The sequence below is a fragment of the Canis lupus genome, chromosome 36 (assembly GCF_011100685.1).
Source record: "Canis lupus familiaris isolate Mischka breed German Shepherd chromosome 36, alternate assembly UU_Cfam_GSD_1.0, whole genome shotgun sequence".
Classification (NCBI taxonomy): domain Eukaryota; kingdom Metazoa; phylum Chordata; class Mammalia; order Carnivora; family Canidae; genus Canis; species Canis lupus.
In genome coordinates, this window is record NC_049257.1 from 27,564,494 (window position 1) to 27,581,217 (window position 16,724).

General features: G+C 37.7%; 2 long non-coding RNA genes across 2 annotated transcripts; both read right to left on the minus strand.

The window, feature by feature from the left end:
- Positions 1-1,542: 1,542 nt before the first annotated feature.
- LOC111094210 lies at positions 1,543-11,382 on the minus strand. The gene is made up of 3 exons (XR_005384864.1): positions 11,325-11,382; positions 4,691-4,798; positions 1,543-1,807 (listed from the first exon to the last, which is right to left on the minus strand). It is a non-coding gene; the product is annotated as an uncharacterized LOC111094210 (long non-coding RNA).
- Positions 11,383-12,523: 1,141 nt separating this feature from the next.
- LOC111094209 lies at positions 12,524-13,964 on the minus strand. The gene is made up of 3 exons (XR_005384863.1): positions 13,764-13,964; positions 13,612-13,673; positions 12,524-12,742 (listed from the first exon to the last, which is right to left on the minus strand). It is a non-coding gene; the product is annotated as an uncharacterized LOC111094209 (long non-coding RNA).
- Positions 13,965-16,724: the final 2,760 nt, after the last annotated feature.

The window sequence follows — 16,724 nt, forward strand, 5'->3', positions numbered from 1 at the left end:
AGCCTGGTGTCAGGCTCCCTGCTCAGGGGCAGTCTGCTTCTCCCTCTACTTCCCCCATTGCCCCGCCCCCTCCACACTCATTATCTCTCTCTCTCTCTCTCTCTCTCTCTCTTTCTCTCTCTCTCTCTCGTAAATAAATAAAATCTTTAAAAAAATTTTTCGACTCCAAAGAGATCCTAAGAGGTCTTGCTATACCGATCATGATGATACCTCTTCAAATGACATGAGAGGTTGATATGATATGAGTGTTTACTATTTTGTGACAATCACTCAGGCTATGATAAAATATGTATTTAGATCTAATCGCATCTCCACTGGAGGTAGGTTTACAGCCCTAGCACATTACCCCAGTGATACTATGTGTCAAGTGAAGATAATTCTTGCCCTATAGATTTTTTGGTAAAGATTTGAGATATTTGTTAAACTGCTCAAACTGCCTTTGGCATGAGGCAGACTAATACCGTAGGTAAAAGAGTAAGACACCTTCTTGGTTAGATGGGACTCACTCAAAATTGAAGAATATCAATGCTATCACCAATACGGATTTTGTAGTTAAATAACGGAGATACCGATATTAAAGAAACACACACACACACACACACACACACACACACACACACAGGGCCATATGCTCTAAACATGGTTTCTTTTTACAGAGCATCAGGCTTAGTAGCACTAAAGTAAAATTTATCCAGATAAAATATACTCTTATAGTCACTGGACATAAAAGTTTTAAGGTTGATTTTTTTTGGTGATCTCCTTGGTAAATATAAAATGGGCCATGGATTTTGTTGATTTTTTTTTTTTTTTAGGAAAAAAATACAAATAAGACATTCCAGCTCTACCAGCCACAGCAAATATTTCAATAGGAAACAGCTTTTCTGTAAAAGTAGAACAAAATAATAGTATTCTTTTTGTATTCCTAGAGCAATAAACTTTACGCAGATGCCCTTGGCCTAAACACATTCTGAGAATTACTTCATTGTTCAAGAGCAACATTTTGCTTTTTAACTGTCATGATTACTGAAGGTTTTATTGTTCAAATGCAAAAGACATTTTTTTTTTAATATAAGAGCTTTGGCAGTTGGTTCATAATTTCACATTGTTTTCACGCCAATTCCATTATTATTATGGGAAAATCATGATTCTTATCTGTAGGTCTCTTGGGATTTTAGAGTAAACTTGCAATATCATATTGCAGTCCATTTTAGAAAATATTACTGCTTTTTGGTTTATGGTCCATTGCAGTTCAGAAAGAAATAAAATAAAACTAGAGCTTACAAGCAACACCAAGTATGATTAACTTTGTTTTTATTTTCCTTTAGAGCCCGGGTCATTCTCTAACATACCAGATTCAAACAACCAAAATTCTTATGAGATAGTAATGCTTAGGAATATTATGGAATAGTTTAATAACTGTGCAAAGCATTTTTAATGCATTATTGCCATTTATATTGTTTATATACGCAGTGTGTTCATAAATTCTAGAGAAATGCTAACATATATATGTATATTTATAAAAATATATTTTTAATGGTGCTCTTAACCTCAAAAAATTAAGAATAATATGATTCCTAAGGGGAAAAAAGAGATGTATAATTTGTTGATGATGGCTGTGTTAGTCTGCTAGGGCTTTCATAACAAAATACCACAACCTGGGTGGCTTGAACTGCAGTCATTGCTTCATTTTCTCACAGCACAGAGGCTAACAGTCCAGGATCAAGGTCTGGGTTAGTTTCCGGTAAGGCCTCTCTTTCTCTGTGGTTGGCCACCTTCTCATGATGTTGTCATTATGGCTTCTCTGTGCCTTCATGGAACGAGGAGGGAAAGGGATGGAGTGAGGGAGATCTTCCCTTTCTTCCAAGGATACCAAGGCTATTGGATTAAGTCCCCACCCCTTATGACCCCAATTAGCCTTAATTACCTACGTAATGGCCCTACCTCCAACTATAGTCTTATTAGGAGTTAGGGATACAAAATATAAATTTGAGGGGAGCACAATTCACTTCATAACCATGGCACGTGTTTTCATTTGCACATTTACTCCACACATTTATTAAGGACCTACTACGAGCAGGCGTTCTGTTTAGCACCAACATGCTTCCTCCCACATGGAACTCGCAATTCAGCCAGGAAGCCTCTAAACCTTTGCTATTTATTGAGTTTTGAGAGCTCTTTATGTATTCTGGTCTCAGAGTGGTGAAATTGAGCCCCGTGTCCGGCTCTGCACTGGGCATACAGCCTGCTTAAGATTCTCTCTTCCTCTGCCCCTCAGCCCCAACCTCAAAAAACAAAAGAAGACAAAATAAAACAAAAAAGAACAAAAGGACTTTGGCTTGAGATAATTAAATGTCTTGCTGAAGATAAGTGGTAACGATTTAGATTTAAATCTTGATTGATTTAAAAATTATACATTTATTATGTTATGCCGATTCTTTCAGTCTAAATCTGTTTTTTTTTTTTAAAGAAACTTTGTTAATTTTGGAGGAAACTTGTTAATTTTGATGCTTATAAATATATTGTCTCATACTTCCTATAAAATTTACCATAATTTCTCAATTTAATTGGAAGCATGTATGTAAATAAAGGAATGGATACATAATTAATCCGACTTTAACATTAATACTAACTTTTTAATAGGAAAATAATTTCAGCTTGAATCCATTTGTTATTTAAGGGAGAATTGGCCATTAAATTTCATTCACATTAAATGTCTGAAACATATTCAAAAATGAGTTACAAGCACAGGAGATTATTGCTTTGTTTCAGAGGGAAACTTACCACCCTTGCAGAATTCAAACAGTTACATAAGATATTGAAATAAACTGTGATAAATTTGATAAACAAAGTATATGACCTTAGATAATACATAACAGAATTACCTCATGGTCTTTCAGCAGATTTAGGAGTTTCATATCTTACATTTACCAGGGAAAGATTAAAATTTACCTCGGAAAAGAGGAAGTTAAAGATAAAATGATGTTTGCAAAGACCCAAGGGCAAGGGAAGGCATAAATACTAAGCCAACTGCACGAGGTGCCATATGGCTTATATATAAAAGTTAAGGTGAGAATGATCAGAAATGACACAGGGAGACGATCACCAACACTGCTGAGCACTATGTGCCAGACCTTTCTTTTAAGTCTTTCATGTAGATCATCTCCATTATTATTCATAATATATTTCTTAATTAATACATCTATTTATTCCAATAAATGTAATATGCTCAACCAACATGTTATATAGTTGGTAAGACCAACCATGGCACTACAGCCAGATTGTCTATCAATTATTATGTATGCAACTTTGGGGAACTTACTTAACCTCTCTATATTTTATTTTCCTCATCTATAAAATGGGATAATAATAGCCCATCTCCCTGTTATACTGTGAGGATTACATGGACTAACGAATGGGAAGCACTTAGGTAGGACCTGGCATGTAGTAAACACATATTTTAGTTATTAATAATATTATTATCCACATTTTATAGAAACTATCAGAGTGTCCCTGTTAAAATATAAGTCAGAACCCATTAGTATTCTGCTCAAAAGCCAGGATTGAGCTCCCGGCTTATATAGAGTAAGAACCGAATCTTGGGGCCTGAAAACATATCTCAACTTTTACCATCCTCTTCTTCCTCCCTTCCCCAGAGTTTCATTGGCAACCTTACTGTTCACCAAACATTTCACTTCAGGACAATTATCCCCGTCATTCTCTCTAATCAAAAAACTCTTCCTACAGTTATAATTTACACCTTCATTTCTTTTAATTTTCTTATGAGAGAGGTTTAATGACCACCCTGCATAAAATGAGACCCCTCCAAGTGAATGGAATTCATACATATAATTTATTATAGTGATATTATTTCTGTCTGCATCTCAGTTCATCATGGCATTTTTCTAACCAGAATCAACAAATATTGAGATGCTATCTTTCTCAATTAGACTTCCCCACAGAGCAGAGCCTGAGACAAGGATTTCAGTGTAAATAGTTTAATTGGTTGTCATCTCAGAAAGTAGATGTGAGGAAGCTGGGAATGAGCTAGAGAACAAAGCAAAATCCACTAAAGCATGTGTTCTTAAGGTCGTTATCATTGTGGGCAAGTAGGGCTAAATTTTGCTCTTTAGATCTCTTCTGAAGAACAATGTAAAACACATAGCCTTAGAAATGTCTCTATAAACAGCACTGTCCGATAGGATTTTCTGATGATGGAAATATTCTATATCTATATTGTCTGCTATGATAGGCATATGTGACTATCAAGCAATTAGAATATGGCTAGTGTTATTGAAGAGTTGAATTTTTAATTTTATTTAGGTTTAATTAAATAATTGATTCAAATATTAGTAGCCATATATATCACATCAACAGGAATACATTTTTAAAATATCATATCAAATGGGGTGCCTGGGTGGCTCAGTTGGTTAAGCATCTGACTTGGTTTTGGCTCAACTGATGATCTCAGGGTCATGAGATCGAGCCCCATGTTGGGCTCTGTGCTTGAGATTCTTTCTTTCTCCCTCTGCCACCCCCCTAAGTCTTTATCTCTCTAAAATAAATAAATAATAAAATAAAATATCAAATTATGCAGAAAATAATTTTTAAAAAATCAACACCCATTTATGGCAAAAACTCTCAGCAAACTAGGAAAAGAGGAAATTTCCTGAACTTGATAAAAAACACTTACAAAAACAGCTACAACTTCCATCATACTTAAGTGAGGAATTTGCTTTTTTCCCTTGAGATTGGAAATATCCTCTTTTGCCACTCCTCTTCATTATCATACTAGAAAGTCCTAAAGAGTACAATGATACAAGACAGGAAAATAAATGGTATACCTACTGAAAGGAATAAGTAAGATGTTTTTGTTCACAAATGACATACTATAGAAAATCACCCCAAAACTTGATTTAAAAAATCCTTCTGAAATTAATAAGGATACTTGTACAGCAAAGTCTTAGAGTATAAACTTAATATACAGAAGTCAATTACTCTCTTATATACAAGCAAAGAACAAATTGAATTTGAAATGTTAAAAGATATACATTATATATCATATATGTATAATTGATAATAATACCAAAAAACGAAATACTTAGGTGTAACTCTAATATGCACATGATCTATATGCCTAAAACTGTGAAACTCTAATAAGCAGAATCAAAGATCTAAGAAAATACAGAAATAGGCCAGGCCCATCAATGAGAACGCTCATTATTGTTAAGATGCCAATTCTTACCAAGTTGATTCGTAGAATCAACATAATCTCAATAAAAACTTCAAGCAAATTATTTTGTAAATGCAATAAAACTGATTCTATGGACCTAGAATTACCAAAAATTACTGAAGGACATTGGAGGACTAATACTCCTGACTTTATAAGACTTACTATACAGCTTTAGTAATCAAGTCAACATGGCATTGGAAAAGAAGAGACCAATAGGCCATAGACGAATAGAACAGAACAGAGAACATTAAATAGATCCATACAAATGGTCACCTGATCTTTGACAAAGGATTAAAGGGAATTCAACACACAATCTCAGCTCAAGCTCAGTATATCTGAAACGTCCATTGTTAAGTGTGATGGAGATATATTCTTAAACTATCAGTAGTTTGTCTATGACTCTCCTTATCTCTGTCCAGGCACATGCTGAGTAGCCTTATGGCACTCAGCATATCTTATGGAAAGATATTCCTCAGTGAAAGCAGGAATAGAAAGATGTATTCGTCTCTTGGATTTTGAATCTCAAAAGTTTATTATTTTAGAGGACAGAATGGCTTAAAGCTCTAGTAGATTATACTCTGGGGAAGAGCAACTTCCTATCTCACCTACCATCATCCCTCATTATATTTACTTGCAGTAGAAAAAGATCTATGGGCTGGAAGGGTGGGGAGATTCAAAAAGAAGTAATTGTTAAATAAATACTGATTAGTCCCTTGTTACATGTGCTGGGCCTGGGGGTGAGTAGGCTGTAACACACATTCAAAATAGAAATAAGGGATCCCTGGGTGGCGCAGCAGTTTAGCGCCTGCCTTTGGCCCAGGGCGCGATCCTGGGGATCCAGGATCGAGTCTCACGTCGGGCTCCCTGCATGGAGCCTGCTTCTCCCTCTGCCTGTGTCTCTGCCCCATTCTCTCTCTCTCTTTGTGTGACTATCATGAATAAATAAATAAAATCTTTAAAAAAATAGAAATGAGATGAATCAGTTCTGAGGATCAGATATAAAACATGGAGACTATAATCGATAACACTGTATTGTATAATATAAATGATCTAAGAGGGGAGAACTTAAATGTTCTCACCAAGTAAAAGATAAGTACGTGAATTGATGAATGTTTTAATTAACTAGATGGGGAGAATTGTTCCCAAAGTACCCATATATCAATCCACCACTTTGTGCACTTTAGCTGTTTTACCATTTCATGTATCAATTATACAGCTAATATTTTTATAAATATAGGTTTATAAGCTCCAAGAACAGAAACCTTTTCCCCATTTTGCATATCAAATTCAATCAAGACTGCAAGACCCTAAAAGAAAATTGACTACATCAGGTGTATAGGCAACTGAGGTACTTGGCAAAGTTTCTTCTGTGCTCCAGCATGGTATGGGACCAAAAAGGTCACAGTTTTCCAAGAATGGAAAGAGAAAGGAAGGAAGGAAGGAAGGAAGGAAGGAAGGAAGGAAGGAAGGAATTAATTCGGAATCCTTATTCTTTCCTCCTCCTTCCTCCCTCCCCCGCCCCCCTCCCTGCCCCACCCGAAGCCCAAATAATCTCCCGCCCGAAATAAACCAATAAGAAAAAGAGCGAAAGAACCATGGGACTTGACATTTTCTTGATAGGAAGGAGAATGACTAAGCAACAATTTTTGAAGCCTGTTAATACGTTGATGGAAATCTCTGCAGCTTTCTGAATGGCCATATAAGATGGAGGAGAAGTGCCACTCCCATCATATACATCTTATTACTAGACAAGTCCCACAAATCTCAATTTAATTAAGTTTATAACATTCAAACCAAATAGACTTCAAAGTAAATTGAGTTGTAAAAAATATAGAAAATTATGCATCTCGGCTTACGCTGAGCTTTTGGACAGAGATACATGCCCACTCTATAGGTAAAAGCTCACGTTTCAGGCTCTGCTCTGCCAATTACTAATAAGAAATGGAAAAAAAAGAAAGTAAGAAAAGAAAAGGAAATGAATCTTTGGGCAAAAACTTTAGTCCAAAGTAATAGAACACTAACCTCTATCCCGCCATCCCTTGAAGCTAGGTCTTCGACAAGTAAATTGTAATACCCTACATGCAGCCAGTTTGCAAATAGGGAAATACAACAATGCAACTTTAATGGTTTCTGAAGCCCATAAACTGTTTTTTCTTTTTTTCTTTCAATCACTTGCGATGTACTGGGGACTCTTTATAGTACGATGTAGAAATAAATTACATGAGTTCTGCCTGTAAGAAGCCTTCACTCTATGGAGAGTATGACATATTCTGATAACATTTCATTGACAGAACATCTTATCACAGGACTAATTTTCAAAGCACTTTTTTTTTTTTTTTCTGAGTAACAGCACGTGAATTTCAATGGAAAGGGTAGGCTAGTTGCTGGCTGTGCAATATAAGAAGAACTCGAATATGGAAGAGGAAGGGAGCACAAGTTTTGGAATTGAATTAGCAAAAACATCAACGTGGGAGATTCGCATGGTTTATGTCAAGGGCAGTGGGGAGCCTGGTGGATCTAGGTGAAACCGAATGAATGAAAGGAGAGCAAATGTATCATTCCACGTGTAAATCAAAAAGATGAGTTTGAAGAACAAAGAAACAGCCATAGAAAAGGGAGGAGGTACTGATACATGCTGCTCAATGAGTATAAACCTCAAAAACATTATGCTAAGCGAAAGAAAACACAAAATATCATATATTACACCATTCTCACGAGATGTCCGGAACAGGTAAGTGCATAGAGACAGATGCAGACAGGCGGTTGGTAGCAGGGTCAGGGGGCAAACAGGACATGGGGAAGCCTGCTCAGTAAGCGTTGAGTTTTATTTGGGGGCAATGAAAATGTCTTGTAAATAGTTAGAAATAATAGTTTACACGACTTCGTGAATGTACTGAATGCTACCGAATTGTTAGTGGCATAACAATTTATGCCACTAATTTATTTTCATAGATCTGAAAATAGATTTATGTTATGTGAATTTTTCATAAAAATAAAATGAAAAAAAGTTTTAAATGAAGAGACCATTTCTGAGCAGGCTGGTGAGCACTCGACAGCAGGGGATTCACATTCACCAGCACCATATTCTCTCCAAATCCCTCACCAAAAATGTTTAGGACATGCTTCCATAAACTGATGTGTTGTGTCCCCTGAGTCTTAATATCCTGGCTGCATATATTGAACACCTTGACTGGTCATCTGTTGGTGGTAAGACTTTAGTGTATCTTCTAGAAACTTCATATTTACCCAGAAGTACACGTTCTCAGAACGTTCTATTATTGTAACCATCCTCCTAGGAAACAGTACAATAAGTGTGTCCCACCTTTGGCCAAATTTAGTCCATCACAATTCATTATGGGTCATTGCTTCATGATGGCTTCCACCATTAGCACATCCCTCCGCTCTCACCTCTAGAACATCACCGTTTTACTAGTCAACAATTCAAACCATTCCTGTCTGGTTACTCATCCTTTTTCCCCCCATTAGACAATATCTATTCATTGCAACTAGAATAATTTTACCAAGAGTGGTATAAATTTGGGGTTTTCTTTAGGTTAAAAAAAAAAAGAATTACAAAAGTAGACTGGTCATTAGACCTGACGTCTTCGAATCTTTCTGGCGCCTCATTGTAACCCACGGCTCCCATCTTTAAGGTCATGTCACAATCCAAGATATCTCAGAACATCAGGTTCCAAGCTTTAAGCAGCTCTGAAGAAAAAGTGTGGGGAGTAAGAAAAATTGGGACACAACCCAGTTAAGTCAGCTCTCTTTAGGAAACTTTCTGAGAAGTCTCAGATAACACGTCTGCTCATGTCTCACAACTAACTGCGATGGAGTCAAGGGAATAAAGTCTTCTACACAGTCACTGGCCTCAATAAAATTGGAGTTTTTATCCTTAAGTTGAATTGCAAAATGTCTGCCAGGCGGGTGGCCAGCAACCTCCTCCTTCTACATGTTAAATGCTATATACATACATATATCAGATATTTTACACCATGTATTTGGGTTATATAGTATGCGTTATGGATGCATATGAACCACACCAGGCATTATTTTATAAGCTATCATTCATTAAATATCTATTAATGACCTACTGTGTTTTTGGCACTCGAGTAAGCACTGAAGAACAAAATCAACTGGTTCCTGTTCTCAGAGAGCTTAAGGTCTATGAGGGAAATAGTCTTTAATTTTTTTAAGATTTTATTTTTGTTTATTTGTGAGAGAAACACAGAGAGAGGCAGAGACACAGGCAGAGGGAGGAGCAGGCTCCATGCAGGGAGCCCTATGAGGGACTCAATCCCAGGACCCCGGGATCATGCCCTGGGCCCAAGGCAGATGCTCAACCGTTGAGCCCACCACTTGCCCCAAGGGAAACATTCTAACCTTCTTTAATCCAATAATATACAAATAAGTATAAGTTAAAGAAGAAACTTCTGTGATAGCACAAAACAAAGCAGGTGACTCATTCTGGGCAGAGAATCATCTGAATATTCACTATGAAACTGATACATGAGCTGAGATCTGAAGGGAGACAACCGTGAAGTCAGTGGCGAGGATGTTCATAGATGGGGAGGACACGAGGGTGCACACCCAGTGGAGCGAGGCAGGGAGGAACCCAAGACACCTGGTGAGACCAGGGTTTAATGGCTGGAGGAGCCTGAATGGAAGACCCTAGTGGTCCATAAAAGTCCTCTTCAACAGCGTTAAGGGATTCAGTTACCTCACGGGCTCTGAGGCCCACCACTCCCTGCTTCAGGCTCTGTCATTAATCCAGAGGCACTTTCTGTAATTCTACACACAGAATGCTCTTTTGCCCCTATATCCACTGCACTTCTTGGGCCTCGTCTCCCTTCCTGTTCAGGCGCTGCCCTCCTCCCTCTCTGTAGACAGCACTTGTTTAAATCACATATATTCCTTTCTTTTTCCTTTTCTTTTTCTTTTTCTTTTTTTCTTTTTCTTTCTTTTTTTCTTTTTCTTTTTCTTTCTTTTTCTTTTTCTTTTCGTTTTCTTTTTCTTTTCTTTTTCTTTTTCTTTTCTTTTCTTTTCTTTTCCTTTTTTTTTTTTTTTTGTGAGAGACAGTGTGGACGTTCGGGAGAGCGGGGAGGACAGAGGGGTAGAGGGAGAGGACGAGAGAAAATCTTAAGCAGGCTCCGTGCTTGGTGCTAGAGCCTGATGCGCAGCATAATCTCAGGACCATGACCCTGAGACCATGACCTGGGCCCAGATCAAGAGTCAGGGGCTTAATCGACTGAGCCACCCAGGTGCCTCTAAACCACTTACATTCTTTGATGCAAAGCATGTAGGACCTTCATGATACCTTCCCTGACATCAACCATATACCCTCAGTTATGGTCACAAAGTTATCTTATCATAACCTGTACAGACTTCTGTTTTGTTTCCTTCCTTGTTATCTTGCATTTTCTGTTTTTATATCTGCCTTCACCACTAAACTTTGGGCCCCTGGAAGCCAGGAATATGACTTACTCAAGCTTATTTCCCCATTAAAAAAGTTTGGCACAGTCAATGACTCAACAAATAGTTGCTGAATGAATAAATGAGTGGATATTGGACATAGTGATTTATTTTACTTTATGAATCTGATTCTAACACGTCACATTATTGTACTAATCTGTCAGAGGCTTCAAAATATATAAGGAGAAAATAAGTATAAAATCATACTTCTAAACTTTTAAATTCAGGCTTCCAGCTAGAGAACACCATTGGGGTTGTTTGATGAAACCTTTCTGGCTCTAATACTAAAGCTCTTTAGCGTGAATGAAAATGAGTTGTTTTTACCTTAGAAAATGAGTTGTTAGGAATTTTGGTTGAAGATACTTTCTATTACATCTGGATGATGTATGGTCTGTAAACACTTTACTAATTCTATGACTTACTAAAAGCTACGGGTCCCTCAGACTACCTTGAAGTGGAGGGGCTGTTTATTGGTAGTAGATATGCACCGTGAAACCTGTTCGCTGAGAATTGAGATAATGACAAACAAACACCATTATTTTGGGTTATGGTCAGTATATCTAGTTAGAAGAAATTCAAATGTATACGTTTTGCTCTCATTTATAACTTGCTTACCACAGACCTTAAAGAGGGTTCTGGACCCAATTCCACTGTGTTGGGGGGTGGGGGCAGAAGTCCCCAGGGCCCCCAAGCAAGTCTCTGCAATTCCAGCTAATCCCACTGTGACACCATCAGATTCCACCGTGACACCATCCGATTCCATAGGGTAAGTGTTCAGTCCTGCGAAATATCTCCCCACCTCCACTTCAGATACCAGTTTCAAGTCCTGGTTGTTTCCTGTGCTTCTGACAAACTGGCTATAAATCAGAGGTTCCCGTGGCCTCCTCCTTGGGTTCAATTAATTTGCTGGAGTGCTCCCAAAACTCAGGAAAAACACTTCACTCACTAGATCACCCGTTTATTTTAAAAGGATGTAACTCAGGAAGAGCTCCATGGAAGGGATGCACAGGGCATGGTGTGGGGGAAAGGGATAAGGCTGCCAAGCCCACCCCAGACATATTGGACATAGTGATTTCCAATGTCCACCAACTCTAGACCCCCGATGTCCACCAACTCTAGAAACTAGAAGCCTATTCTTTTGGAATTTTCTAGAGGCTTCATTACGCAGGCATGATTGATTAAGTCATCAGGCAATGGTGATTGCGCTCAATCTAGCCCCTCTCTTTCCTGGGAGGGTCATTGGTGGGACAGAAGGTTCCAACCCTCTAACCACAGCGTTGGCTCTCCAGGCAGCCAGCCACCATCCTCAGGTTACCTAGGGGGCTTTCCAAAATTCACCTCATTCACATAACAAAAGATACCTTGATCACTCTCAACACTTAGGAAATGCCAAGGGTTTGGGGAGCTTTGAGTAAGGAGCCTTGAACAAAGATCTAATATATATAAGAAAGAACATGAAGACTCCTAACTCTGGGAAACGAACTAGGGGTGGTGGAAGGGGAGGAGGGGGAGTGGGGTGGGGGTGACTGGATGACGGGCACTGGGGCACTTGACAGGGTGTTATTCTGTATGTTGGTAAACTGAACACCAATAAAAAATAAATTTATTATAAAAATAATATATATAAGAAATATTTTTTGGTTTTCTGAATGACCAAATATATATATATTATTTTTCATAAATCGTATCCCATTTTAAAGTCTCACACCAAGAGGACTTTTTCACAAGTTTCTGGGTATTTATTTATTTATTTTACTTATTATTATTATTATTATTTTTTTTTTTTTTGTAAAATTGTACTGCTGTAATACCTTGATCCAGTGATTCTCTGAAGATGGAAGTTGTTTCACATCTTCAGGAGATAAAGGTATATACTAATACATTCGCGAACAGGACAAGTGATCTACAGCACAGTGAGGGGGGGTCGGGGGGAGAAGGGGCAGTGGCAGGAGAAAAACAACGGTAATTTCTATCCTGTGGTACTTCTTGGTACTGAAGAGACATATTTATTCGCATCAACTAAATGCATCTTTTCTGCAACTGTAAAGAATGAGAGAGGCAGATATTATTATCTCCAATTAACTTATCTGGATAATGAGGATTTAGTAACGCAGATCTGATATGGTTATTGTGTGTTTAAAAGACACAAATGTAAAGTGTTTAGAACATTTCCTGAAAGATAAGAAGTGCCTAATATATGTTAGGTTTTATTATTATATTCACCATTCCTAGGGAATATCTTCAGGCTGAGAGATGTTTATTAATTTGCCAAATTAATAGAGTTTAAAGGCAGGATTCAAATGAATCCCTTCCGGCTCCAAACATAGCATTTGTCTGCACTGTATTTTTCAAAAGAGATTGCCTTTTTAAAAAAGGCTTTCGGAGCATCTGCCTTTAAAATCAAATTTGCTAATCATTTTAATGAACAGAACTGCCCATGAGTTGGGGAGGGTGGATGGCAACATCTGTATCTTATCAGGGCAATGCAGAGGAGATTTAATCTAAGAGGCTAGATTTCAGCAATCAAGGTTAATTGGAATGGAAATAATTTAGTTTGGACTGCATTTCAATGCTTCAATATCAAAATTTGACTTTAATTAAAGCATCAACTCAACTATAAACTATGATATTATGTTTCCCCAAAAAAAAGACAGCCTCTTTGACGAAATATAGATACTATGATTTGTTAAATCCCAGTGATAGGGAGTTAGGATAAAATATCATGATCTGTGTTAGAGAAGCAGAAGTGAAGCATGATGTTAACAGGATGCAATAAAGATAAAGGCTTATAAAGCTTCGTCTGAATTAGAGCTTATTTCAGCTCATCAACCACGACTGCATTGTTACATGAAAAAAAAAAGCGTGCTTGTATTCTTTATAATTTTTTAAAACGATCCCAGTATACTCACACATTGTGATGTCTCTGATGGAAACACACTCATTTAATGGCCGATTGGTAATCCTATCATTCCTAGAGCAAATATAAAAATGAGAGAGGAGTGAATTTTGGCAACAGCTAAATGGGAAGTGTTCAGTTAGCTCTGATGATCATGTCTTGAACCTTGAGTATTAGGAAGGACGCCGCTCTTAGATGAAAGATGACAGTGTGTGGTGGCACGAATTCATGGGAGCCCCCAAATCGGGTGAGGAGTATAGTAGCCAGCATTGCTACAAGGTAGGAAGTTTCTCTCACTGCAACATTTATAAGTGGACTTTCAAAAAATCCTATCAGGGGCGACTGGGTGGCTCAGCCAGTTAAGCATCTGACTCTTGATTTTGACTCAGGTCATGATGTCAGGGTTGTGAGGTCGAGCTCCACTTTGGGCTCTGTGCTCTCAAGGTGGTCTACTTGAGATTCTCTCTCTCTCCATCTCCCTCTGCTCCTCCCCTTGCTTACACGAAATCAATCAATCAATCAATCAATATTTTAAAATGTCTTATTATATTATTAGCTTTATAATAATTGGCTATGTGCAGATTAGCTACTGCTAATGAGAATTTACAGAGATTTAAGAAAATGTGTTTTTGTTCTTTAATAAATAAATCTACAACTCTATGGAGAAAATCCTCTACAACTCTATGTTTCATGCCTTCCGATGTATACCTTATTAAATGAATATGCATTAATTAATAAATAAAAATTTAAAAATTAATTTTTAGAACTATACACTTTGATTAAACACCTAGTTCAGCCTAAGTCACTTGCAATTTAATTTGATATTATATATGACTGACCATTCTGAACAAGTTTTCAAACATTCAAGACATTTATTTACTTTTTTTAGTCTACAAATGTTGGTGCTTGGATTTGTACTCAAGCATGTCAGAATCCAAACTCTACGCTCTTTTTATTACATCACGTGTTTCCCAGGCAAAGAGATCCATGTTACATGGAGGAATAGTGGTCCTTCCCTGGAGCCTTTTGTGCTGTGGAATTGTATGGAATTTCTGGACATCTCCCATTTTGAAGCTCTATTTTACTTTCTAACCAATGATCTCTGGAACTGGGCACAAGGACCACTCGAACTGGGCCAGGAATGGTAATTGTTTTACCAGAAGTTGCTTGTAAAATCAACAGGAAAACAGGCATCCAGACCATAAAACTGTCCGTGTAGACTTTCTGAAGACAGAGTAGCTAAGTAATGCATCATAATACCAATGAAGTAGTTGATCAAAGTGTAAAAACAAAAGTGCCTCAGCATGTCAGCGTCTACAGACAACTATTTTCTTTTTTTTTCCTTTTTCATATTTATTTTGATACTTTCCTTGGTTTGCTGTAATCCTGTAAGAACAGCAAGAAAAGGATAACCACCTCAGAGCAGCCAGCTTTATAGAAAACGGATTATCAAGCTATTGATTTTTGGTCAGGGTCAAGGCCCCCTTTGCTGCTCGCAAAGGGATTTGCAGTGTTTCAAAACGGTGTTTGAAAGTAGGCTGCAACTTTGCTTAATTTTTCAAAGGTGTACTTGCTAAGACAGAGAGACTTCTAATTCATCCCTGACTTTCACATAGGTTGGATTACAAGGCAACACTTTGTCTCCTCCTTAAATTGTGGATTCTTGTATACCAGAGAGGTCAGCATTAATTATACAGCCCACAGTGCTGCCCCAAGGATCCCTTCGTTTGTTTTGTTAGCGTGGTAAAAAAAAAAAAAAAATGTGTAAGCCTAATTTGTATTTTTTATAGTTTGAAGGGCCATATAGAGAATGATCTGGCAGATGATAATGGATTTTATTCTTCGCGGTCAGGTCTTCATTTTAGGGTATTTGAATAAATGCTCCTTCTATCTGTGGTTTCACAATAATACTACTTAGCTGTTTGACTCCCTATGAGGTTATAAAGTTTGATCACCAAACTTGGGTTCTTTCTAATCTTGGTGGGGATCCATCCATACTTAAAAAAAAAAAAATCATTTGTTTCTTGAGGCGATTTGATTAACTCAGTGTTCCCTGTGTTTATTACTTTTCCTCCTTCAAAAACATGATTCACTTGAATGAAGAATAATGGGAAGAATAATAGGAAGTTCAAAATACGCGTGATAGTGTATATAAGATGGGTGATGGGCAACTAAACAACTGAGTTTCCAAGATATAGACTCTGAGGTAGAGATTGAAGTTCAGGAACTTCCTGGGGAGTGACCTGAATATCAGTACAAGTGAGGTGGATTTACAAATAGGATTGTGTAAAGAGAAACTTTGACTGCAAAATAGTCATGACAAAGTCTTCTCAGCCAGGGGGACTCCATGGGGAGTTTTGAAGCTCTGGTGGTCCTGCAGGGTTGTCCCAAATTGGGATGTGGGGCCCACATCCACTAGTCATTGGGAGTTAACTGTCCCTAGGAAGAGGACCTGAGCATGGGAAAAGTGACTGTCTTTAACAAAGGTTAATTAGAAGAAAAGGACTCGGTTAACAGGTGCAGACAGCAACTCTCCCAGGTGATGAGGGAATGTATGCTTCACTCTTGCAAGCTTGTTTTATGTTTAGTGACGTAAATGTGAAATTTGTTCATTAAGTTGTTGTGGAATGAAAGGAGGTAATGTTTTGTCTTGTTTGGTAAAACAACAATTTAATTTTTTTTTTAAATAATAATGTTTTGTCTTGTTTGGTAAAACAACAATTTAAATTAAAAAAATAATAAAGATGATAGGGGTTTCAGTAAAGATTATGACTTGAATACATCCTTCTGAGGCCCCTTAACTTCTGGCTAAAGGAGTTTCACCTCTCAAGCAAGGATAATCATCACTGCACAGGTTCAAATTTGGATGATACCTTCCTCCTTGAGCTACAGACACCAGTATCAGTTTTTTGGTGGCGAGGAGTGTGGGGAGATAATAGATACCTTAGGATTTAAAGAAGGAATTTCATGTTGTCAGTGGCCCTTGGAGAGAGAGTCAACGGTGGCGTTGTTGTCTAGGAATCATCCTGAGGTGATAGGTAGTGTGATTGAACTAACTAGTAAGAATTCACCAAGCACAAGGAGGTGGACCACTCTGTCCTACTTGCTGTCTGTGGCTATACTAGG